Source organism: Bos grunniens, chromosome 5, assembly GCF_055505025.1.
Source record: "Bos grunniens cultivar Pamir isolate PY7600 chromosome 5, Bosgru_T2T1.0, whole genome shotgun sequence".
Taxonomy (NCBI): Eukaryota; Metazoa; Chordata; class Mammalia; order Artiodactyla; family Bovidae; genus Bos; species Bos grunniens.
This window is the reverse complement of record NC_141169.1, coordinates 30,321,248-30,345,966: the sequence shown is the minus strand read 5'-3', so window position 1 is coordinate 30,345,966 and position 24,719 is coordinate 30,321,248. Positions and strand designations below refer to the sequence as shown.

Sequence of the window (24,719 nt, the reverse complement as noted above, 5' to 3'; positions counted from 1 at the left end):
TAATCCATTGTATATTCTTGCCTCCTTTGTCAAAGATAAGGTGTCCATATGTGCGTGGATTTATCTCTGGGCTTTCTATTTTGTTCCATTGATCTATATTTCTGTCTTTGTGCCAGTACCATACTGTCTTGATGACTGTGGCTTTGTAGTAGAGCCTGAAGTCAGCTAGGTTGATTCCTCCAGTTCCATTCTTCTTTCTCAAGATAGCTTTGGCTATTCGAGGTTTTTTGTATTTCCATACAAATTGTGAAATTATTTGTTCTAGCTCTGTGAAGAATACCGTTGGTAGCTTGATAGGGATTGCATTGAATCTATAAATTGCTTTGGGTAGTATAATCATTTTCACTATATTGATTCTTCCAATCCATGAACATGGTGTATTTCTCCATCTATTAGTGTCCTCTTTGATTTCTTTCAAAAATATGGAACGCTTCACGAATTTGCGTGTCATCCTTGCGCAGCGGCCATGCTAATCTTCTCTGTATCGTTCCAATTTTAGTATATGTGCTGCCGAAGCGAGCACTGAATGTTGAGCTTTAAGCCAACCTTTTCACTCTCCTCTTTCACTTTCATCAAGAGGTTCTTTAGTTCTTCTTCACTTTCTGCCATAAGGGTGGTGTCATCTGCATATCTGAGGTTATTGATATCTCTCCCGGCAATCTTGATTCCAGCTTGTGCTTCCTCCAGCCCAGCGTTTCTCATGATGTACTCTGCATAGAAGTTAAATGACCAGGGTGGCAATATACAGGCTTGATGTACTCCTTTTCCTATTTAGAACCAGTCTGTTGTTCCATGTCCAGTTCTAACTGTTGCTTCCTGACTTGCATATAGGTTTCTCAAGAGGCAGGTCAGGTGGTCTGGTATTCCCATCTCTTTCAGAATTTTCCATAGTTTATTGTGATCCACACAGTCAAAGGCCTTGGCATAGTCAATAAAGCAGAAATAGATGTTTTTCTGGAACTCTCTTGCTTTTTTGATGATCCAGCGGATGTTGGCAATTTGATCTCTGGTTCCTCTGCCTTTTCTAAAACCAGCTTGAACATCTGGAAGTTCACGGTTCACGTATTGCTGAAGACTGGCTTGGGGAATTTTGAGCATTACTTTCCTAGCGTGTGAGGTGAGTGCAATTGTGCAGTAGTTTGAGCATTCTTTGGCATTTCCTTTCTTTAGGATTGGAATGAAAACTGATGGGCACTTGGTTGCTTCCATATCTTGGCTATTGTAAATGCTGCTATGAATTGCTATGAATGTTAGAATGTAATCTTTTTTCAAATATATACCTAGGAGCGGAATTTCTGGGTCATATGGTAGTTCTATTTCTAGTTTTTTGAGGAAACTCCATCCTGTTTTCCACAGTGGTGTACCAGTTTACATTCCTACCAGCAGTGTTCAAGTGTTCACTTTTCTCCAGAACACCAACATTTGTTATTTATGATCTTTTTGATAATAGCCATTCTGATAGGTGTGGGGTGATATCTCATTGTGGCTTTGATTTGCTGTTTCTCTGATGATTAATGATGCTGAGCATCTTTTCATACACTGTTGGTCATCTGCATATCTTCTTTGGAAAAATGTCTATTCAGGTCTCCTGCCCTTTTTCTTTTTTTTTCTTTTTTCTTTTCCCCTGCCCTTTTAAAAAAATTGATTTATTTTTTTGATGTTGAATTGTATAAGCTGTTTATATATTTTGGATATGATTCCCTTATGAGTCGTATCATTTGCAAATGTTTTCTCCCATTCAGTATATTGTTTTATTGATGGTTTTCTTTGCTGTGCAAAAGCTTTTAAGTTTAATTAGGTCCCATTTATTTATTTTTGTTCTTGTTTCTTTTGCTTTAGGTCACAGATCCAAAAAAAAAAATATTGCTGTGATTTCTGCCAAAAAGTGTTCTGCATATGTTTTCTTCTAGGAGTTTTATGATTCCTGGTCTTGCATTTAGGTCTTTAATTCATTTTGAGTTTATTTTTGTATATGATTTGAGAAAATGTTCTGATTTTATTGTTTACATTTAGCTGTCCAGTTTTTCGAGCATGACCTATTGAAGAAACTGTCTTTTCTCCATTGTATATTCTCAGACAAGGAAAAGAAATAAAAAGAATCTAAACTGGAAAGGAAAAAGTAAAACTGTCACTATTTGCAGAAGACATGATACTATACACAGAAAATCCTAATGATGCCACCAAAAAATTACTGGAGCTCACCAATGAATATGGTGAAGTTGCAGAATACAAAATTAATATACAAAAATCTGTTGCATTTTTATAAAGTAACAGTAACTCTCAGAAGGAGAAATTAAGAAAACAATTCCGTTTGCAATTGCATCAAAAAAGAATAAAAACCTAGGAATAAACCTACCTAAAGTGGTAAAAGAGCTGGATTCAGAAAGCTATGCTGATGAAAGAAACTGAGGATGACACAAACCGATGGAACGATATACTGTGCTCAGGGATTGAAAGAATTAATACTGTTAAAATACCCAAGGCAATTTACAGTGGCTTTTTTCACAGACCTAGAACAAATAATTTAAAATTTTGTTTGGAGGCAAAAAGACTCATAATAGTCAAAACAGTCTTGACAAATAAGTACAGAGCTAGAGGTATCACATTCCCTGGCTTCAGACTATATTACAGAAAGCAGAAGTTTTAAGTTTTGATGAAGTGCAGTTTATCCATTTTTTTCTTTTACAGCTTTGTGGTTTTTTGAATTCTGTCTAAGAAATGTTTGTCTAACCCAAGGTTTCAAAGATTTTTGTCTATGTTTTGTAGTTCTAGAAATTTTATAGTTTCATCTCTTACCTGTTGTTTTATGATTCGTTTCATGTTAATTTTTTGGTATACAGTGGCAAGTAAGGGTAAAGGTTTTTTCATGTAGATATCCAGATATTCCAGCATCATTTGTTGAAAAGGTTATCCTTTCCCCCATTGAATTACACTCGTCCTTTTTTTGAAATTTAAATGAATATATTTGTGTTGGTCTATTTTCGGACATTCTATTCTATTTAACTATATGTCTATGATAATCTTTTAGTAATGAAAATAATTGCTGGTGGAAACCATTCTGAAGTTATTCTTGGATATTATGAGACAAGGTTGAATTCTATACATGTGAAAAATTTGCATTCTTCCCAGACACCTAGTACTCTAAGTGAAAAACGTATATATATATACTTAACATATTTTTCCATAAATGAATATACATTTTTTATGTAAAACAAGTAATTAGGCATTTTTTTGTTTGCTTAGAGCTTACTTCTCCCAGAGTATAAAAAAGAGAGTAAAATAAATTCTTGTCATGTGGAAATCTTTATAATAACCAAAACTATATTCTATTGAGGAAAAATGAAAAAATATAGAAAAGTTCAAAGAATAAAGCAGTATAAATCTGTTCTTTGGGAATAACAGCAGCATCAGTTCAGTTCACTTCAGTCGCTCAGTTGTATGCGACTCTTTGCGACTGCAGCATGCCAGGTTTCCCTGTCCATCACCAACTCCCGGAGCCTACTCAAACTCATGTCCGTTGCATCTGTGATGCCATCCAACCATCTTATCCTCTGTTGTCCCCTTCTTCCGCCTTCAGTCTTTCCCAGCATCAGGGTCTTTTTCAATGAGTCAGTTCTTATCATCAGGTGGCCAAAGTGTTGGAGTTTCAGCTTCAGCATCAGTCCTTCCAATGAATATTCAGGACTGATTTCCTTTAGGATTGACTGGTTGGATCTCCTTGCAGTCCAAGGGACTCTCAGGAGTCTTCTCCAGCACCATAGTTCAAAAGCATCAATTCTTCAGCCCTCAGCTTTCTTTATAGTTCAAATCTCACGTCCATGCATGACTACTGGAAAAACCATAGCTTTGACTAGACGGACTTTTGTTGGCAAAGTAATGTCTCTGCTTTTGAATATGCTGTCTAGGTTGGTCATAGCTTTTCTTCCAAGAAGCAGGCGTCTTTTAATTTCATGGCTGCAGTCATCATCTGCAGTGATTTTGGAGCCCATAAAAATAAAGTCTGTCACTGTTTCCATTGCTCCCCATCAATTTGCCATGAAGTGATGGGACCAGATGCCACGATCTTAGTTTTCTGAATGTTGAGTTTTAAGCCAACTTTTTCATTCTCCTCTTTAACTTTCATCAAGAAGCTCATTAGTTCTTCTCTTTCTGCCAAACGGTGGTGTCATCTTTGTATCTGAGGTTATTGATATTTCTCCCAGCAATCTTGATTCCAGCATGTGCTTCATCCAACCCAGCATTTCACATGATGTACTCTGTATATAAGTTATATAAGCAGGGTGACAATATACAGCCTTGACGTACTCCTTTCCTGATTTGGAACCAGTCTGTTACTCCATGTCCAGTCAAATACTACAAATCAAGGAAGGGGATTTCCTGACTTCTGCTTCCGAGCAATGTCAATAAAATAAGGAGGAAGTTATTTTCCTTTTTTAAAAACTTATTGTTGGCAGGATTAGTGTACTTGCACTCTTTTAGGATTTAAAATACGTATACACTGTTACTGAACTTCATAAACCTTTGGGATTTTTGTCAGATTCCCAGTTTGCAGAGTGTTTCAGTAAAAAGTCACTCTGTTGTGGAAATGTGCCAGAGTCAGGGAGATGATGCGTTACCAAAAGGGAATAGAATGCCCAAACATTAACAACTGACTTTGAGGGAACCCTTGCTCTGGTGAAATAGGCATAGGATTTGGAATCAGAATACATTTGAATTTCATCTCTTTGACTTCTTAACATGGTGTGGGGTAGGGAGTGGTTTGCTCATGTTTCTTAACTTCTTTAAGTCTCAGCTTCTTCTTTGGCAATAATAATACTTGGCTGACAGTGTTGCCATGACGATGAAATTAAATGACCTAGTATTTTGCTTAGTATATGCTCCACATTCAGTAAATATCATATCCCTTTCCCCTTTCTCTCAGTCCTTCTACATTTAGACTGAGAAGTTTTCTGGAAGTCAATTACATACCTCACAGCAGAAGCTAATTTGTTGGTTCTTCCTCATTTTGGGAGGAGGTAAAAGATGGATAGAAGTTTGAAAAACACTGGGGAACAGGAGAACAGATGAGCTTAGGGATCAGACTCTAGGATAAGAAACTAGTTCAGCAGGAAGTATGTGCTGTCAGCCCCTTAGGGATCATATGCTCAAGGTGTCCAATCCCATCTCACATGTTTAATACCTCAAATGTCACTTGATGGTAGAAGACTCTCTAGGGAATTCTGTGAGAACAGTGCCCAGCTGTAGTGGAAGGCTGACCTGAGAGCACCTTTTAGACTTTTTCTATCCCTCTTTGTCCTTGTGTAATTTAGTTGTGTCCTCTCTTGCTTCAACTTTTAAATTCAAAGACACTTGTTATTAGTGTTTGTCACCTTAAATTACCAGATTCTGGCTCTCTTCATTGCCTCCCACCTTTAGCCTATGAAAGAGACAGTGGCACTACCTAATTTAAGCTGCTTCTTATTCTTCCTCCCTGCTTCCCCACACACCTGCCCTTTCACTTTAATTTCATTGCTAAAGCAGGAAAAATCTTTTCAAAGTGCCCCAGCTGTTAGCAAACAACACATCCTTATGTGTGCAAATATCTTAATGTACATTGGGGATATTACATAAAAATTCTCAATTTTTATTTTGAGAACATAGGCCAAAACTGAAAACACTCCCAATTAGTCTGATTAGACTAACTGACTGTTATGTCTGTACCACTACTCCAATTTTGCTTTTTCGATGACCCAGTGGATGTTGGCAATTTGATCTCTTTCTGGTTCCTCTGCCTTTTCTAAAACCAGCTTGAACATCTGGAAGTTCACGGTTCATGTATTGCTAAAGCCTGGCTTGGAGAATTTTAAGCATTACTTTACTAGCGTGTGAGATAAGTGCAATTGTGCAGTAGTTTGAGCATTCTTTGGCATTGCCTTCCTTTGGGATTGGAATGAAAACTGACCTTTTCCAGTCCTGTGGCCACTGCTGAGTTTTCCAAATTTGCTGGCATATTGAGTGCAGCACTTTCACAGCATCATCTTTCAAGATTTAAAATAGCTCAACTGGAATTCCATCACCTCCACTAGCTTTGTTCATATTGATGCTTCAGAGAAGGCAATGGCAACCCACGCCAGTACTCTTGCCTGGAAAATCCCATGGACGCAGGAGCCTGGTAGGCTGCAGTCCATGGAGTTTCGAAGAGTCGGACACGACTGAGCGACTTCACTTTCAACTTTCCACTTTCATGCATTGAAGAAGGAAATGGCAACCCACTCCAGTGTTCTTGCCTGGAGAATCCCAGGGATGGGGGAGCCCGGTGGGCTGCCGTCTATGGGATTGCACAGAGTCAGACATGACTGAAGCGACTTAGTAGCAGCAGCAAGGCCTAATTGACTTCACATTCCAGGATGTCTGGCTCTAGGTGAGTGATCACATCATTGTGACTATCTGGGTCATGAATATCTTTTTTTGTACAGTTCTTCTGTGTATTCTTGCCACCTCTTCTTAATATCTTCTGCTTCTGTCAGTTCCCTACCATTTCTGTCCTTTATTGAGCCCATTTTTGCATAAAATGTTCCCTTGGTATCTCTAATATTCTTGAAGAGATCTCTAGTCTTTCCCATTCTATTGTTTTCCTCTCTTTCTTTGCACTGATCACTGAGGAAGGTTTTCTCATCTCTCCTTGCTATTCTTTGGAACTCTGCATTCAAATGGGTATATCTTTCTTTTTCCCTTTTGCTTCCCTTCTTTTCACAGCTATTTATAAGTCCTCCTCAGATACCCATTTTGCTTTTTTGCATTTCTTTTTCTTGAGGATGGTCTTGATTCCTGTCTACTGTACAATGTCACGAACCTCCATCCATAGTTCATCAGGCACTCTTGTCTATCAGATCTAGTCCCTTAAATCTATTTCTCACTTCCACTGTATAGTCATAAGGGATTTGATTTAGGTCATACTGAATGGTCTAGTGGTTTTCTCCTTTCTTCAATTTCAGTCTGAATTTGCTAATAAGGAGTTCATGATCTGAGCCACAGTCAGCTCCTGGTCTTGTTTTTGCTGACTCTGTATACAGCTTCTCCATCTTTGGCTGCAAAGAATATAATCAATCTGATTTCGGTGTTGACCATCTGGTGATGTCCATGTGTAGAGTCTTCTCTTGTGTTGTTGGAAGAGGGTGTTTGTGTGACCAGTGCGTTCTCTTGGCAGAGCAATATTAGCCTTTGCCCTGCTTCATTCTGTACTCCAAGGCCAAATTTGCCCATTACTCCAGGTGTTTTTTGACTTCCTACTTTTGCATTCCTGTCCCCTATAATGAAAAGCACATCTTTTTTGGGTGTTAGTTCTAGAAGGTCTTGTAGGTCTTCATAGAAATGTTCAACTTCAGCTTCTTCAGAATGACTGTTCGGGGCATAGACTTGGATTACCGTGATATTGAATGGTTTGCCTTGGAAACAGAGATCATTCTGTCGTTTTTGAGATTGCATCCAAGTACTGCATTTTGGACTCTTTTGTTGACTATGATGGCTACTCCATTTCTTCTAAGGGGTTCCTGCCCACAATAGTAGATATAATGGGCATCTGAGTTAAATTCACCCATTCCAATCCATTCCTAGAATGCCGGTGTTCACTCTTGCCATCTCCTCTTTGACCACTTCCAAGTTGCCTTGATTCATGGACCTAACATTCCAGGTTCCTATACAATATTGCTCGTTACAGCATTGGACTTTGCTTCTGTCACCAGTCCCATCCACAACTGGGTGTTGCTTTTGCTTTGGCTCCATCCCTTTATTATTTCTGGAATTATTTCTCCACTGATCTCCAGTAGCATATTGGGCACCTACCGACCTGGGGAGCTCATCTTTCAGTGTCCTATCTTTTTGCCTTTTCATACTGTTCATGGGGTTCTCAAAGCAAGAGAGTTCCAGAAAAACATCTTATTTCTGCTCTATTGACTATGCCAAAGCCTTTGACGGTATGGATCACAATAAACTGTGGAAAATTCTTAAAGAGATGGGAATACCAGACCACCTGACCTGCCTCTTGAGAAATCTGTATGGAGGTCAGGAAGCAACCTTTAGAACAGGACATGGAACAACAGACTCGTTCCAAATTGGGAATGGAGTACGTCAAAGCTTTATATTGTCACCCTACTATTTAACTTATATGCAGAATACATCATGAGAAACGCTGGGCTGGAGGAAGCACAAGTTAGAATCAAGACTGCCGGGAGAAATATTATAACTTCAGATATGCAGATGACACCACCCTTATGGCAGAAAGTGAAGAAGAACTAAAGAGCCGCTGAAAGTGAAAGAGGAGAGTGAAAAAGTTGGCTTAAAGCTCAATATTCAGAAAACTAAGATCATGGCATCTGGTCCCATCACTTCATGGCAAATAGATGGGAAAACAGTGGAAACAGTGGTTGACTATTTTTCTGAGCTCCAAAATCACTGCAGATGGTGATTGAAGCCATGAAATTAAAAGATGCTCACTCCTTGGAAGGAAATTTATGACCAACCTAGAGAGCATATTAAAAAGCAGAGACATTACTTTGCCAACAAAGGTTCATCTAGTCAAGGCTATGGTTTTTCCAGTGGTCATGTATGGATGTGAGAGTTGGACTATAAAGAAAGCTGAGTGCAGAATTGATGCTTTTGAACTGTGGTGTTGGAGAAGACTCTTGAGAGTCCCTTGGACTGCAAGGAGATCCAACCAGTCAATCCTAAAGGAGATCAGCCCTGGGTGTTCATCGGAAGGACTGATGCTAAAGCTGAAACTCCAATACTTTGGCCAAATGATGCGAAGAGCTGACTCATTGGAAAAGACCCTGATGCTAGGAAAGATGGAGGACAGGAGGAGAAGGGAACGACAGAGGATGAGATGGTTGGATGGCATTACCAACTCAATGGACATGGGTTTGGGTGGACTCCAGGAGTTGGTGATGGACAGGGAGGCCTGGCGTGCTGCGGTTCATGGGGTCGCAAAGACTAGGACATGACTTAGCGACTGAAGTGACTGACTGACTGACTACTCCAATTTTATGATGTCTGTATCACTATTCCAATTCTAATGAAGAACAAAATGAAGATTAGACTTTCTATATTGTTTACACACTGTATTAGACCTTGTGAATATAAACAGTACAAGATTTATACCTCATACTTAAGTGACCAGGAAGGCATTTAAGATTAGACTTCAAAGTCCCTAATTCTGTTTTTCTGGCATGTACAAAAATTCTGTTGTATAACACATTGGATCTATCTCAAGCATAAAAATGCACAGACTTCTCTTATTCTGTGTATAAAATATATTCATATACATACATATATTTAACTTAAACTATAACACCTATCAAGTTATATTTCCTTGATTGATTTCCAAAAAGTTCGTTATTTTTTATAGATTTTTAAACTACTTATTTTGACTGTGCTGGGTCTAGTTTTACATGCAGGCTTTCTCTAGTTGCAGCACATGGTCATCTCATTGAGGTGGCTTCTCTTGTTGTGGCACGCAGTTCTAGAGCACATGGCCTTCAGTTGTTGTGGCACATGGGCTTAGTTTCCTTGTGGCATGTGGAATCTTCCTGGACCACAGATCAAACCCATGTTCCCTGCCTTGGCAGACAGATTTTTAACCATTGGACCACCAGGGAAGTCCAAGCTCATTCTTTTATCTGTTCCTTTTTTTGATGCATGAATTTGAACCTGCTCATATATATATATATATATATATATATATATATATACCATATATATATATATATACCAACTTTTTTTTCACTTTCTGTCACAGTATCACTCAGATGTAGCACCATCAATAGTAAGAAAAACAGTGCCATTAACACTCTTTTCTGTAGAGTTCTAGTTAGAAGAAATAATTGAGAGTCTTAATGTTTAAGCCATTGCTACATGGATATTCTGGTTCATGCTACTCAAAACACAAATAAAGAAATTCAGTCTATAGTTAAAGCTTCTGACCTAGATGGCTTTATTTAGGTATTCTTCCAGATTTTCAAAGACTAAATTATTTACGTCTTATGTAAACATTTCAAAAAAATAGAAAAAGTGGAAATATTCTCCAGCTCTTTCCATAAGACCATGATAGCCATGATACTAAAACAAGACAGGGAGAGAAAGAAAAAGGCCAATCTCATAAAAATTCTAAGTAAATTATTAGTAAACTGAACCTAGCAGTGGATGAAAAGGGAATATGATAGGTCTAATTGGGTTTATTCCAGGAATGCAAGGAGGTTTAACACTCAAGACAAAACACACTGTCACCATAAATTACCATAGTAACAGATCAGAGGAGGAAAAACTGGTCATCTGGAAAGAGGAAGAACAAGCACTTGAATTCAGTACCCATTCATGATAAAAGCTCTTTATTGTTGTTGTTCAGTTGCTCAGACTCTTTGTGACCCCATGGACTGCAGCACACCAGGCTTCCCTATCCTTCACCATTTCCCGGAGCCTGCTCAAACTCATATCCATTGAGTCAGTGATGCCATCGAACCATCTCATCTTCTGTCTTCCCCTTCTCCTCCTGCCTTCAATCTTTCCCAGCATCAGGGTCTTTTGCAGTGAATTGGCTCTTTGCATCAGGTGACCAAAGTATTGAAGCTTCAACTTCACTGTCATTCCTTCTAATGAATATTCAGGATTGATTTCCTTTAGGATTGAATGATTTGATCTCCTTGCAGTCCAAGGAGTCTCTCTAGAGTCTTCTCCAACACCACAGTTCAAAAGCATCAGTTCTTTGGCATTCAGCCTTCTTTATGGTCCAACTCCAGTATCCATCCATACATGACTGCTGGAAAAACCATACACTATACAGACCTTTGTTAGCAAAGTAATGTCTCTGCTTTTTGATATGCCATCTAGGTTTGTCATAGCTTTTCTTCCAAGGAGCAAGGCTTTTAATTTCATGGCTGCAGGCTTTTAATTTCATGGCTGCAGTCACCATCTGCAGAATTTGGAGTCCAAGAAAATAAAGTCTGTCACTGTTTCCATTGTTTCCCCATCTATTTGTCATGAAGTGATGGGACCAGATGCCATGATCTTAGTTATTTAAATGTTGAGTTTTAAGCCAGCTTTTTCACTCTCCTCTTTCACCTTCATCAAGAGGCTTTTTAGTTCCTCTTCACTTTTTTCCATAAGGGTGGTGGCATCTGCATATCTAGGTTATTGATATTTCTCCTGGCAATCTTGATTCCAGCTTGTGAGATGTCCAGCCTAACATTTCATATAATGTACTCTGCATATAAGTTAAATAAGCAGGGTGACAGTATACAGCCTTGATGTACTCCTTTCCCAATTTGGAACCAGTCAATTGTTCCATGTCCAGTTCTAACTGTTGCTTCTTGACCTGCACACAGGTTTCAGAGGAGGCAGGTAAGGTGGTCTGGTATTCTCATCTCTTTAAGAATTTTCCACAGTTTGTTGTGGTCCACACAGTCAAAGGCTTTAGTGTAGTCAATGAAGTAGGAGTAGATGTTTTTCTGAAACTCTCCGGCTTTTTCAATGATCCAATGGATGTTGGAAATTTGATCTCTGGTTCCTCTGCCTTTTCTAAATCCAGTTTGAACATCTGGGAGTTCTCAGTTCACATACTGTTGAAGCCTGGCTTGGAGAATTTCAAGCATTACTTTACTAGCATGTGAGATGACTGCAATTGTGTGGTAGTTTGAACATTCTATGGCATTGCCTTTCTTTGGGATTGGAATGAAAACTGACCTTTTCCAGTCCTGTGGCCACTGCTGAGTTTTTCAGATTTGCTGGCATATTTGTAAGGGGAAGCACACTGACTGAAACCGCCCACCCTGGCCAGGCCCTTTAGTAACCATTCGCATGAGTTGTTTTATGACAGGAGATCCTGGTAAGGAATACAGAACTAATAAGCCACCACCAACTGGAAGAGTTTGGGAAAGGTCAAAAGGAGACATTGTGTGTCCATCCACTTCCCAGAATCCCTCCCTCTAGCATCCATCTTGGCTGAGCGATGCATGCACCACCAGGAAAGACTCTGAATTAGAACAATTGGCCAGAGACCACCTGGAAACTAATCCCACCACCATAAAACCCGAGACTGCGAGCCACATGGCAGAGTTGTTCTCCTGGGTTCCCTTACCCTACTGCTCTCCACTCGGGTGCCCTTTCCCAATAAAATCTCTTGCTTTGCCAGCACATGTGTCTCCTTGGACAGTTCATTTACGAGTGTTAGACAAGAGCCCGCTCTTGGGGCCCTGAAGGGGGGCCTCCTCCTTCCTGTAACATATTGAGTGCAGCACTTTCACAGCATCATCTTTTAGGATTTGAAATAGTTCACCTGGAATTCCATCACCTCTGCTAGCTTTGTTCATCGTGACACTTCCTAAGGCCCACTTGACTTTGCAGTCCAAGATGTATGGCTCTAGGTGAGTGATCACATCATCATGATTATCTGGGTCATAAAGATCTTTTTTGTATAGTTCTTTTGTGTATTCTTGCAACCTATTCTTAATATCTTCTGCTTCTGTTACGTCCATACGGTTTCTGTTGTTTATTGTGCCCGTTTTTGCATGAAATATTCCCTTGACATCCCTAATTTTCTTGAAGAGATCTCTAGTCTTTCCCGTTCTATTGTTTTCCTCTATTTCTTCACATTGTTCACTGAGGAAGGCTTTCTTATCTCTCCTTGGTATTCTTTGGAACTCTGCATTCAGATGGGTGTATCTTTCCTTTTCTCCTTTGCCTTTACCTTCTCTTTTCTCAGCTATTTGTAAGGTCTCCTCAGACAACCATTTTGCCCTTTTGCATTTCTTTTTCTTGGGTATGGTTTTGATCACCGCCTCCTGTACAGTGTTATGAACCTTTAACCACAGTTCTTCAGGCACTCTATCAGATCTAATCCCTTGAATCTATTTGTACTTCCACTGTAAAATCATAAGGGATTTGATTTAGGTCATACCTTAATGGCCTAGTGGTTTTCCCTACTTTCTTCAATTTAAGCTCTTAGCAAACTAAAAAGAAAACTTTCCTAATCTGTTAAATCTACAAAAAACGTAAAGTGAAAATCATTTTCAACATTAAAACATTGTTAAGAATTCTCTCTAAAACCAGGAACAAGGGAAGGATATCTACTATTTTGCCACTTCTAAACAGAATTGATCCTTTTGAACTGTGGTGGTGGAGAGACTCTTGAGAGTCCCTCAGACAGCAAGGAGATCAAACCAGTCAATCCTAAAGGAAATCAGTCCTAAAGGAAATCAGGATGAATATTGGAGGAACTGAAGCTGAAGCTCCACTACTTCGGCCACCAGATACAAAGAACTGACTCATTGCAAAAAATCCTGATGCTGGGAAAGATTGAAGGCAGGAGGAGAAGGGGATGACAGAGGATGAGATGGTTGGATGGTATCACTGATTCAATGGACATGAGTTTGAGCAAGCTCAAGGAGTTGGTGATGGACAGGGAGGCCTGGTGTGCTGCAGTCCATGGGGTTGCAAAGAGTCGGACAGGACTGAGTGACTGAACTGAACTGAACTGAAGTAGTATTTTACAGATAAAAGTCCTAAACAGGGGAGTAAGTCAAGAAAAAGAAATAAGAGATAGGAATAAATCTAACAAAATATGTGGCAGATACAAGGAGTAATTTTAAAATTTATTGAAAACATTAAAGAAGCTATAAATGAATAGAAAAATATACCATGTTTACATATAGGAGGACTCAGTGTCAAAAAGATACTAATTATTCCAAATGTATCTCTAAATTCAATGCAGTCTAATAAAAATCCCAACAGTATTTTTCTAGAAACTTGACAAGTTGATTCTAAAAGTTATAATTAATATATAATATGGTATTGTTGGTACTAGTAATGGTATATCAATGAAATAGAATATAGGGCTTAATAACAGATTCCTCCCTAAAAGGATTAATTTGATATATGATTAAACATTACATTTCAGGTCACTGGCTGATGAGGTAGTTAGTAAAAAGTGTTGGGATAATTGGCTATTCATATGGAAAGATAGGAAATAGTATCCTTTTCTCATCAAAATAAATTTCAGGTTCCATAAAGCCCTAATATAAACATCTCTACAAAGCAGAGAATAGGAGGATTTGGAGCTGAGCGACAATAATTCAATAACTGGGGCAGTACATTCCACTTGGTACCAACTGGTACCAGTACATTCTATCTTTCTTCTTGATCATGTATGTGTGTGGTTAGTCACTCAGTCGTGTCCAACTCTTTGCAACCCCATGGACTCCTCTGTCCATGGGGATTCTCCAGGCAAGAATACTGGAGTGGGTTACCATGCCTCCTTCAGGGCATCTTCCTAATCCAAGGATCAAACCCATGTTTCCTGCATTGCAGGCAGATTCCAAACCCAGGTCTCCTGCATTGCAGGTGGATTCTTTACTGTCTGAACCAGCCAGTTTCACTATATCTTATCTTTCATCTTGTCCTCCCCAGTCCATTCTCTATACCAGTAGAATATATGCTCTAAAATGGAAATTTTATTGTTGACTCCCCAGCTTAAAATCCATTCATGGCTTCGCATTATCCTCAGTATAAAATGTAAAACCCTCACTGTGGCCTGCTGCATGCTTACATCTCCAGCCTCATCTCTTAGTTCACTACCCTCACTCTTCCTTCCTTCCCTGCAGGGTAGATTCCAGCTCTTTTCAACTTTAGATCTTGAAGTACAATACTGTCTGGCCTCTGGATCTTTCATGACAGGCTCTTGAACTGGAATACTTTTTCTTACCGTGTTTCACTTGATTAAATCTTCTTCCTCATTCAGTCCCATCCTAGGGGTCATTTCTCTGGTAAACTTCCTCTGACACTCTAAACTAGATTAAGCATCCTTTCTAAAATCTCCAGTATTAACCTCTAAGTTTACCTATTATTATCACATCTATCAAATCGTATGATAAATGCTTATTTGTTCCCTTACTGATTTCTTCCAGTTCATGAAAGCAGGGGTTGTTTATCTAACTGACCACTATTACATCACAAAGGCTTAGCACATTGTTGTATAGGCATTCAAATACTTATTAAATTATCTCAATATAATTTCCTTATTCTTTTTCTTTCCTGCCTACCTATCCATAATATGACTTTGAAGTATATACATTTTTATTATTTTATTTATTTAAAAAAATGTTTCTAGGGAATTCCCTAGAAGTCCAGTGGTTAGGACTCCATGCTTCCACTGAAGGGGATACAGATTCCATCCCTGGTTGGGGAATTAATATCCTACATGCTGCATGCAGGGCAGCCAAAAAAAAAATTTTTTTTTTTTTTTACTTCTAGTAATGGTTTCATGATAGCTAAATCCACTAGCACATGGGTCAGCAAACTATTTCTATAAAGGATCAGTTAGTAAATATGTTAGACTCTGTGGACCACAGCATCCATTGCTGCTGTTTCTACTTCTCCTTCCTCTTCTTCTTTTGCTGTTAAAATTCTTTAAACATGTAAAAACTATTTACTATACAAAATAGGTCATGGGTCAGATTTGGCTCACATGTTATAGGTTGCCAATCTCTGCACTAAAACACAATTTGAGTGCTATAGATTTTGTTAAAATTAACTCAGCCAATTAAGTCATTCATTGCTTTTGTAACTTGATGATTTAGATTGAATATTACTATTGCCACTTCAGAAACTGAAAACTGAAGCAAAGAAGGATTAGATGACTTACCTCAGATCATACTTTCTGTGCAGTAGAGCTCAGACATGTTGTTCTCATGTATCATATGTCTTAAATCAGTCCTAAAATATTCTACCTTTGTAAATAAACTGGTAGAAGTGGAAAAAAAAGATCTAAGAATTTCAGTTATTCTAATGGTCAGAAACATTATTAACATTTTTTAGATCCTAACATTGAAGGAACACCCCAGAACTAGGTCCATTGGATAAGAAGATTGTGTCAAATATTGTATGATTAAAGCATGTTGCATTAATAGAAGGACTGATGATGAAGCTGAAGCTGAAGCTGAAGCTCAAATACTTTGGCCACCTGATGAGAAGAACTGATTCATTGCAAAAGACCCTGATGCTGGGAAAGATTGAAGGTGGGAGGAGAAGGGGACGACAGAGGATGAAGTGGTTGCATGGCATCACCCACTTGATGGACATGAGTTTGAGCAAGCTCCAGGAGTTGGTGAGGAACAAGGAAGCCTAGTGTGCTGCAGTCCGTGGGGTCACAAAGAGTCAGACAGGACTGTACAACTGAACTGAACTGAAAGCATTTTGCAATAAATATGTCATGATGCCTTCCCAAGGAGTGAGAAAAGGTCAACAATGTCATCCAGGCCATAGCCTTATGCAAACTGACCTCATCTAGAAAGCAAACTATTTATTCCAATCATTTAGAAGTGATGGAAGTTTGTGATAATTGAATTCTGGCAGTTGGTTCTAAATAGTGATCTACAGAATCTTTACCCTAAAAGAAGTCCCAGATCTTCCTTTCATTGGGAAATGTTTTTTTCATTAGATTTTATTAGTAAAGTGAAAGTCACTCAGTTGTGTCCAACTCTTTGCGATCCCATGGACTATACAGTCCATGGAATTCTCCAGGCCAGAATACTGGAGTGGGTAGCCATAACCTTCTCCAGGGGATCTTCCCAACCCAGGGATCAAACTCTGGTCTCCCACATTGCACGCAGATTCTTTATTAGATTTATTAGAGAAGTATTGGAGAAGGCAATGGCACCCCACTCCAGTACTCTTGCCTGGAGAATCCCAGGGATGGGGGAGCCTGGTGGGCTGCCGTCTATGGGGTCACACAGAGTCGGAGACGACTGAAGCGACTTAGTAGTAGTAGTAGTAGTAGTAGTAGTAGAGAAGTATAGAATTGTGTTTTAGGGTTGCTTGATTGATTTTGTCTTTTAAGTGTTAGGCAATGCCAAGATTTTTGGTAAACCAGAGTTTTCAAATAGAAGATGAATTAGAGCTATGAACTCCAATTCATTTACCTAAGAGAACTGGAAGACAGTGCTTTAGTTTCAGCACTCTTATAATTAAAAATTAATACTTGAATTGAAGACTGACCATATTTCTTATCTTGATTTCTATTAAGTTGTTCATTTGTTGAATAGATAAACTAGATAGAAAAGAAAGGAAGAAAAGATATAGTCCTTCATAAGTAGCTTTTATTCTAGGTGGAGATAATCACCACTTACTTACAAGACTTTATACTTATCCTCTCATTTTGTCCTTTGCTTGAGGCTCTTCATCCAGGCAAAGCCCTTGAAACTCAAGCAGGACCAAGTCCAAAATCTGAAATTGCACTATCCTTAAAAGGTCTTTTGTCTTCCAAACAAGTCAGATAATGTTGGAGCTTTCCATTAGTGAGTCATGATGACCAAACATAGTTTCTGTGTTTTTCTTGCCATAAACTTTTAATCTCTTTCTTTCCTATTGAATGACTACTGTGAATGCAAAACTCAAAAGTTAACAAGCTCTTGTATAGAGCACTTTCATGATTTAAGACATTTCTGTGATCTAGGCATTGACAGCAGACTATATGGTCAAAGAACAGTTTTTTATTTTAGTAGATAATCCAAATTTTTACTTTTGGTGCACTGTCTGCGGCAGTTTTAAAACATTCACAAATTCTTTGATATTCCTTCCTTCAAAAGGTAGGTCGCCTCCCTTTGAACATGGATAGTACTGAGGGGCTTGCTTCTAATGAATAGAATGTGGCAGAAATGACAGTGTGGCATCTTTGAGACTAGGTCATAAAATGGCCTTATGGCTTCATCCTTTCTGTCTCTCTTGAATCACTGGTTCTGGGAGAAGCCAGATACCATGTCATAACGATACTCAAGAGACTCTACGGAGAGATCTACATGACTTCAGCCAACAATCATGTGGGTGAGCTAATTTGAAAGCAGATCCTCAGGCAACATCTTGACCACAACCTCCTGAGAGACCTTGAGCCAGGACCAGCTAGCTAGACGCTAGTGAACTCCTGACCCACAGAAATTATGAGGTAATATGTGTGTGTTGTTTTAAGCCACTAAATTTTGGAGGTAATTTGTTACACTGACATACCATCATGTAATATTTTGTAGTAAAATTTTGATAAACCTTTTATGTCTTATAGATAAGCCAATCAATATTGTTTTTAGTTCTCCTAAAATCTTAATTTTGTCATTATTTCTTTGGACTATCTTGGACTGAGAGATATTCATTAAAGTCATTATTATAATAGCATCATTAGCATTTTTCTATTTCTCCAAACTTCTCCTGTAGTTGCTACTTTACAAAAATTGTTGCTGTATTACTTGTTGCATAGATATTCATGACTATTATATCTTCATAGTGAATTATAGCTTTTAGCACTATGAAGTGTTATTTAATGCTCTTTTTTTTTTTGCTTGAATTTTACCTTGTCGGATATGATTATAACCATTGATTTTAAAATTTGCATTTACCCAGTACCTCTTTGTTCATTCTTTTAGGCTCTCTTACATAGAGCCCAGAATTAGGTTCTATTTTGTGAGTCAGTCTGAAAATCTTTTTCTTCTTTTAAGTGCTTTAACCCTACACACACACACACACACACACACGAGTGCTGTGTTTGATGTCAGTTATGTCATCTTTAATAAATACGAAAAGTCCATGGTCTTCCAGAAAACTGTGTTCAATTTTCTTTGCTCTTTGTTTTTCTCTTGATGTTTATTTTTTGTTCTAGCGATTCCCTTTATAGCAGTACTCGTATTATACCTTGGCACTTTTTTCTTTATACGTTGCCTGTTTGTTTCCAGCTTGGAGCACTAATGCAAGAACTTGAAAGCACCTTCTCTCTCCTCTGCGCCCTCCACCGTCCAATTTTACTTGTTAGCGTTATTTTTCTTAATGTTTACTCTTGTGTTCCTAAATATGTTTTGGTTCATATGATTCAGTTTTGGCCTTAAATGACATTCTTTTTTTAAAAAAAGAATTTTTATTTATTTATTAGTTTTTGGCTGTGCTGGCTCCTCATTGCTGCACACTTTTCTCTAGTTGCAGTGAGCCGGGCTACTCCCTAGTTGCGATGCATGAGCTTCTAATTGCAGTGGCTTCTCTTGCTACAGAGGACAGGCTTCAGTAGTTGAAGCTCCCAGGTTCTAGAGCATAGGCTCGATAGTCGTGGCACATGAGCTTAGTAGCTCCAAGGCATGTGGGATCTTCTTAGACCAAGGATCCAACCTGTGTCTCCTGCACTGGCAGGCAGATTCTTCACCACTGAGCCACAAGGGAAGCCCCTAAATGACATTCTTTAATTCCCACTTTTAACCTTTTAGACAATCAGTGAGGTTATTCTACTTTTTCCTCATTCCCCCATCTCATTTTTTTTTAGTTCTGACTATATTGTCAGAGCATGTAATGTTTATTTACTATTCTTATTCTCACCTTTGTTTTAGCCTTATATATACACCCAAATATATCCACTGAACACTACCAATCTCTTTGCTGAAGTTTTCTCAGTCCTTTCTTAGTTGGGAGCACTTTGTCCTCGGGAAGGACTCCTAAGTATAATAGTCCCGAGGTTTAGCATGCTGAAAATTTTTTTCCCTAAAGGCTTGCTATTTATAGACAGTTTGTTTGCATTTAAAATCCTTGGTACACATTTTTTCCCCTTGATTATATTGTAGATGTTGCTTTATTATTTTCTGGCTTTGAATGTTGCTGAGAACTCTGATGACTAACTGGTTTTCTGTCCTTAGAAAGTGACTTGGTTTTCCTGCCAGGAAGCACAGGAAGTTTTTTTTTTTTTCCCTTTGTATTAAAGTGTAATAATTTTCTATGCTAAATCTAAGAGTTGATTTTGGGTCTATTTAACTTGGTATATGGTATGCCCTTTTAATGCGTGGATTTGGATCTTCTTCCCCTACACACTCTACCCCACCAAAAAAAGTGTATTGAATTACAGTTCTGTTACATTATTTTTATTTTCTTCATCAAGACATTCCGAAATATGTGTTGGGTATTGTTCGTCTGATTATCTAGATCAGTTTCTCTTTGATCCGTTTAATCTCTTTGCTTCACCATTCTTATTTCCATCCTCTGTGTCCTAAATGTTATATTTGGTCCTAGTTACTCTTTTCTGTTGTTTTAGGTTGCATTCCCTGGGGCATAGACTCTGAGAAGAGATTTGAACGCATGAAGTATACTGGAGAGTTCCTTTGGGATCAATACTTGTGTTGATGTTAAGGAAGGAGAATTGGACAGAAGGAGGAGCTGAGCTGTAATTAGTGGTATGCTGATGAATGTTTAAGAACCAGTTCTCTGGAGCAGGGGGAGCCCTGATCTGTTGCATTTTCCAGCATGTGTGTGCGTGTGCACTAAGTCACTTCAGTCGTGTCCAACTTTGCGACTTCATGGACTGTAGGGCACCAGGCTCCTCTGTCCATGGGATTCTCCAGGCAAAACGACTGGAGTGGGTTGCCATGCCTTCCTCCAGGGGATCTTCCCAACCTAGGGATCAAACTCACGTCTCCTGCAGCTCCTGCATTGTAGGCCGATTCTCTACTGCTGAGCCACTGGAGAAGCCCTTTCCAGGATATAAATACTTCCATCTTGGCAAATTCTAAGCTACCAACATGATGTCACTGAGCATAGATCTGCATAGTAATACCCCTACAGATGCAATAGATATAACCTCAAGAGCATAGATAATAGTAAATTAATAAAATGATTAGGAAGTAATGAATATTGGATATTTATTACCTTGGTTTTGAATATGATTTAATTTTAACTTTTATATAATTTAAATTTTATTAATGGGTTATGGCTAACAACCTGCTTGCAAAATTCCTAAAAATGTTAATTGGCTCCAGTGCATTACTGACCATGACCAGTCACAACAAAGATTTCAGCTTATACCATGAAGAGTTCTGAAGTTGGGATGGCCCTTCAGCACTGCTCCTCCTTGAGGCAAGGGCCTTGTCACCAAATGCAGGTAGACCCTGGGGAGAGGGTTAAACCTTGGATGAGGGAGTTTTCTTTGGCTAAAGGAAATACTCAGAGAAGGACTCATCCTCCAACATTCCAGCAACATGGGGTATGAGGGTTTCAGTCTCAAATTGAGTGTCTGGGGAGTATATCACAGAATCCACTACAATTAAGTATCTTGTAGTTTAGTCTTAATTCTGCTTTGGGACAGCATTTTTTTCTGGTATCTGGTATACTTTAATTGTCAAAACTTGTGACTCTTGTTTCTGTTGTTTTTTTTTTCCTTATAGTAATTTTGTAAAGATATTGATTTTTTTGGTTATTTTCATTCATGTTCAAATATGTTGGATTTTTCTGGGTCAGCTCTCACTTTTGGAGAGAATGGAGAGGCTTTTGTGGGCCTTTTCTGGTTTTTCAGCTCAACCACTCCCTCTTCTGTTGCCATAGTGAAGAGCAGTTTTCTTAATTGTAATGTGTATGTGGTGGTGTTGTTTTTGTTTTTTGTAGTCAGACTTCTGATTCTCTTGTTCTTTTTTTCAGTGCTTTACTTATTACAGTAACCATTTTTCTTTCTTCCAGTTACTATTGGCTACTGTCTCCAAGGAACAATGACTACTTTCCAAAGTGCCTTCTCCAAAGGGCACTTCTCTTCCAAAGGGCACTTTGGAAAAAGGGTAGGTACTTCTCTTCCAAAGGGCACTTTCCAAAGTGCCTCTTCCAAGGGCCCTTCTCAAGACTACCATCTTTGTTCCTGTGAAGTTTCTGAGCCATATATATTTTCACATTTATTTTTATTTATTTGACTGCTCTGGGTTGCCCAAATGTGGGATCTTTGATCTTTGCTGTGAAGTGCAGGATCTTTATTTAGTTGTGGCATGTGAACTGATTCCTATGTTTTGACTTCTCTTGCCAGTGCTGATCTGCCATTTTTCAGACCAGATCTCAGCTGTTCCCAATAAAGTTTGGGTTATTTCCTCCTTGGACATGAATCCTTGATGTTACAGGGTTATACCATCACCAAGACCCTCCATATTCCCTTACTCTTTCAAACAGATTCTGTGACCACAGATAAACTTGTAGGGGTTCCAGATGGTCTCTTCTGTATTTTCCTCAAACTGCATATAAATTGGAGATTGTAGGATTTTTTTTTCCCTGTATTTAGTATCAGTTGTAGGAAGTTTTATTTATTTTTGGCTGTGCTGGGTCTTCATTTCTATTTGGGCTTTTCTCCAGTTGTGGAGAGTGAGGGATAATCTCTAGTTGTGGTGCATGGGCTTCTCATTGCAGTGGTTTCTCTTATTGAGGAGCACGGACTCCAGGGCACACGGGTTTCAGTAGTTGCAGCACGTGGGCTCCGTAGTTGCGGTTCCTGGGCTCTAGAGTTCCCAGACTCAATAGTTGTGGCACACAGGCTTAGTTGCTCTGAGGCATGTGGATCTTCCCAGATCCGGGGTTGAACCTATGTCTCTTGCACTGGCAGGCGGATACTTTACCACTGAGCCACCAGGCAAGCCCCAGTAGTAGGAATTTTTATCTGTTTTTCTTTTTGCTCCCTACAGTTTTTTGGAAGAGGTATGGGAGGAGTTGTGGGTTTCCTTGGTAGCTCAGCTGGTTAAAGAACCCACCTGCAATGCAAGTGACCACGGTTTGATTCCTGGGTCGGGAAGATCCCCCTGGAGAAGGGATAGGCTAACCCCCTCCCCCCAAGTATTCTTGTGTTTCCCTGGTCACTCAAATGGTAAAGAATCCACCTGCAATGAGGGAGACCTGGGTTCAATCCCTGGGTTAGGAAGACCCCCTGGATGAGGGCATGGCAACCAACTCAGTATTCTTGCCTGGAGAATCTCCGTGGACAGAGGAGACTGGTGGGCTACAGTCCAAAAAGAGTTGGTCAGTCATGACTGAGCTGCTAAGCACAGCACAGCACATGGGAAGAGTCACAGAATGCCAGAATGTGTATTTGTTTTTATTAATAATACGCATAAATAATATTGTGCTTCAAATATCCTTCCATTTTTTTCACTTCTCATGGTTTAAAATCTGTGCACTATATGTACACTAGGTTGTTGCTTTTGTTGATACATTTCTTCTCATCTGCATCCACCCTATTTTATGTACCTGTTCCCCTGGTTAATATACATGAGTTGGTTCCACTAACCTGCTACCTTCCTGGAAGAACATCTTGACTGTTGAATTCAGTTGTATAATATTTATTTGTATATATATATTTTAAAATCTATTTTCATTAGTGACATAGATTATGATTCTCTTTTCTTGTACTGTCTGTCTGATTTTGGAATAAATTTTTTCCCTCTATTCCTATTTTCTGGAGCAATTTAGTTGACAAAAGAATTGCTGGTTCCTTGAATTCTTGGAAACGCACTCTATAACCATGTAAGTAAGGTCTTACTTTTCAATTTATTTATGGTATTTGGTTTGTTTGTATTTTAATTTCTTTTGCCAATTTGGCATTTTATAATTTTACAAAATCATGTACTGCAGGTAAGTTTTTTAGTGTATTAGTTTATAATTCACCATAATATTCTTTTCAATCTCTGCTGTATTTGTAGCTGGTTCCCTTGATTTTATTATGTGATTTGAATATTCACATATTTTTTGCTGATTAACTCATTAGGGAGTTGTCCATCTTACTCATTTTTGTAAATAAAACAGCAAAAATAATTTCTAATACAACTAAAGTTACAATAAATGTTAACCAGTTAAATAAGACAAAAACTCAGATTGGAGCTTAGACTGGACGTAAATTAAGGTCTAGCAATATATTATTTATAAAATACACTTTAAAAAATATGGACAAGTTGGAAGTGGAGATATAAGTAGATGATTCAGGCAAATATGAACAGAAACATCAAACATATGAATGCAGAAACAAAATAGATATATTCAAGGTACAAATTCAAGGTGAAAAGTATCAGGGACGAAGTCTAAGGAGTGGGCAGACTATCAGGAGCTCAACCACGTGAAAATATCAAGTTGATAGTTGGATATACAGGACTAGAATGCAGGGGCAAAGTTCAGAAGCAAAATAAAAGCTGAGATATAAGTTTGGAGTCATCAGCATATACATGGTATTTAAAGCCATAAGACTGACTGAAACTATCAAGGAAGTGTATGCAGGAAAAAAGGTCCAAAGAGTAAACTTTGAACTATCCCAGCATTTTGCCATCAGAGAGATGAAAAGGAACCAGCAAAATGATGAAGAAATAGCCAGAAAGATAGGCGGTAAACCAGGAGAGCATGACGTCTTGGAGCCACGTGGAAAAGATAATTACAAAGAAAAAGAGTGATTGCACTTTCAAACGTAGCTGACAGGCCAAGCAAGAGTAAGGCCAAGTAAAATGACCTTTAAACTTAACAATCTGGAGGTTGTTGGCGACCTTGCTAGGAGTAAGCTGGAAGATGGAACTGGGGCAAAGACCTGATTAGAGTGGGTTCAAGAGAGGAAAGAAATTTGAGACAGTGAGTTTACACAGTTTTTAAAAGGAATTTTTCTGTGAAAAGAGTGAGAGAAATGGAGCAATAACTGGCAGAGGAGGTGGGTCTAAGAGAGTTGTTGGTTTTTAAGTTAAATGTTAAGAAAATTAACATATCATGTTAGAGAGGAAAAAGTCAGTGGTACTGAGAGAAATGGGAGAATTATTGAACTGATGTCCTTGAATAGAAGAGGTCTAGTGTGCAAGCAGAGAAGCTGGCAGTAAATAGGCAGCATACAGTTAAGTTCATCCACAGATAACAAGAGAGAAAGAAGACTATACAAGTACAAATTTAGATAATTAGGGAGATATGGT

General features: G+C 38.7%; 1 non-coding gene across 1 annotated transcript; it reads right to left on the bottom strand.

Annotated features, from left to right (window-relative positions):
- Positions 1 to 416: 416 nt before the first annotated feature.
- On the bottom strand, positions 417 to 523 carry LOC147371621 (U6 spliceosomal RNA). Its single transcript, XR_015164986.1, has one exon. It is a non-coding gene; the product is annotated as a U6 spliceosomal RNA (small nuclear RNA).
- Between the last annotated feature and the right edge of the window lie 24,196 nt (positions 524 to 24,719).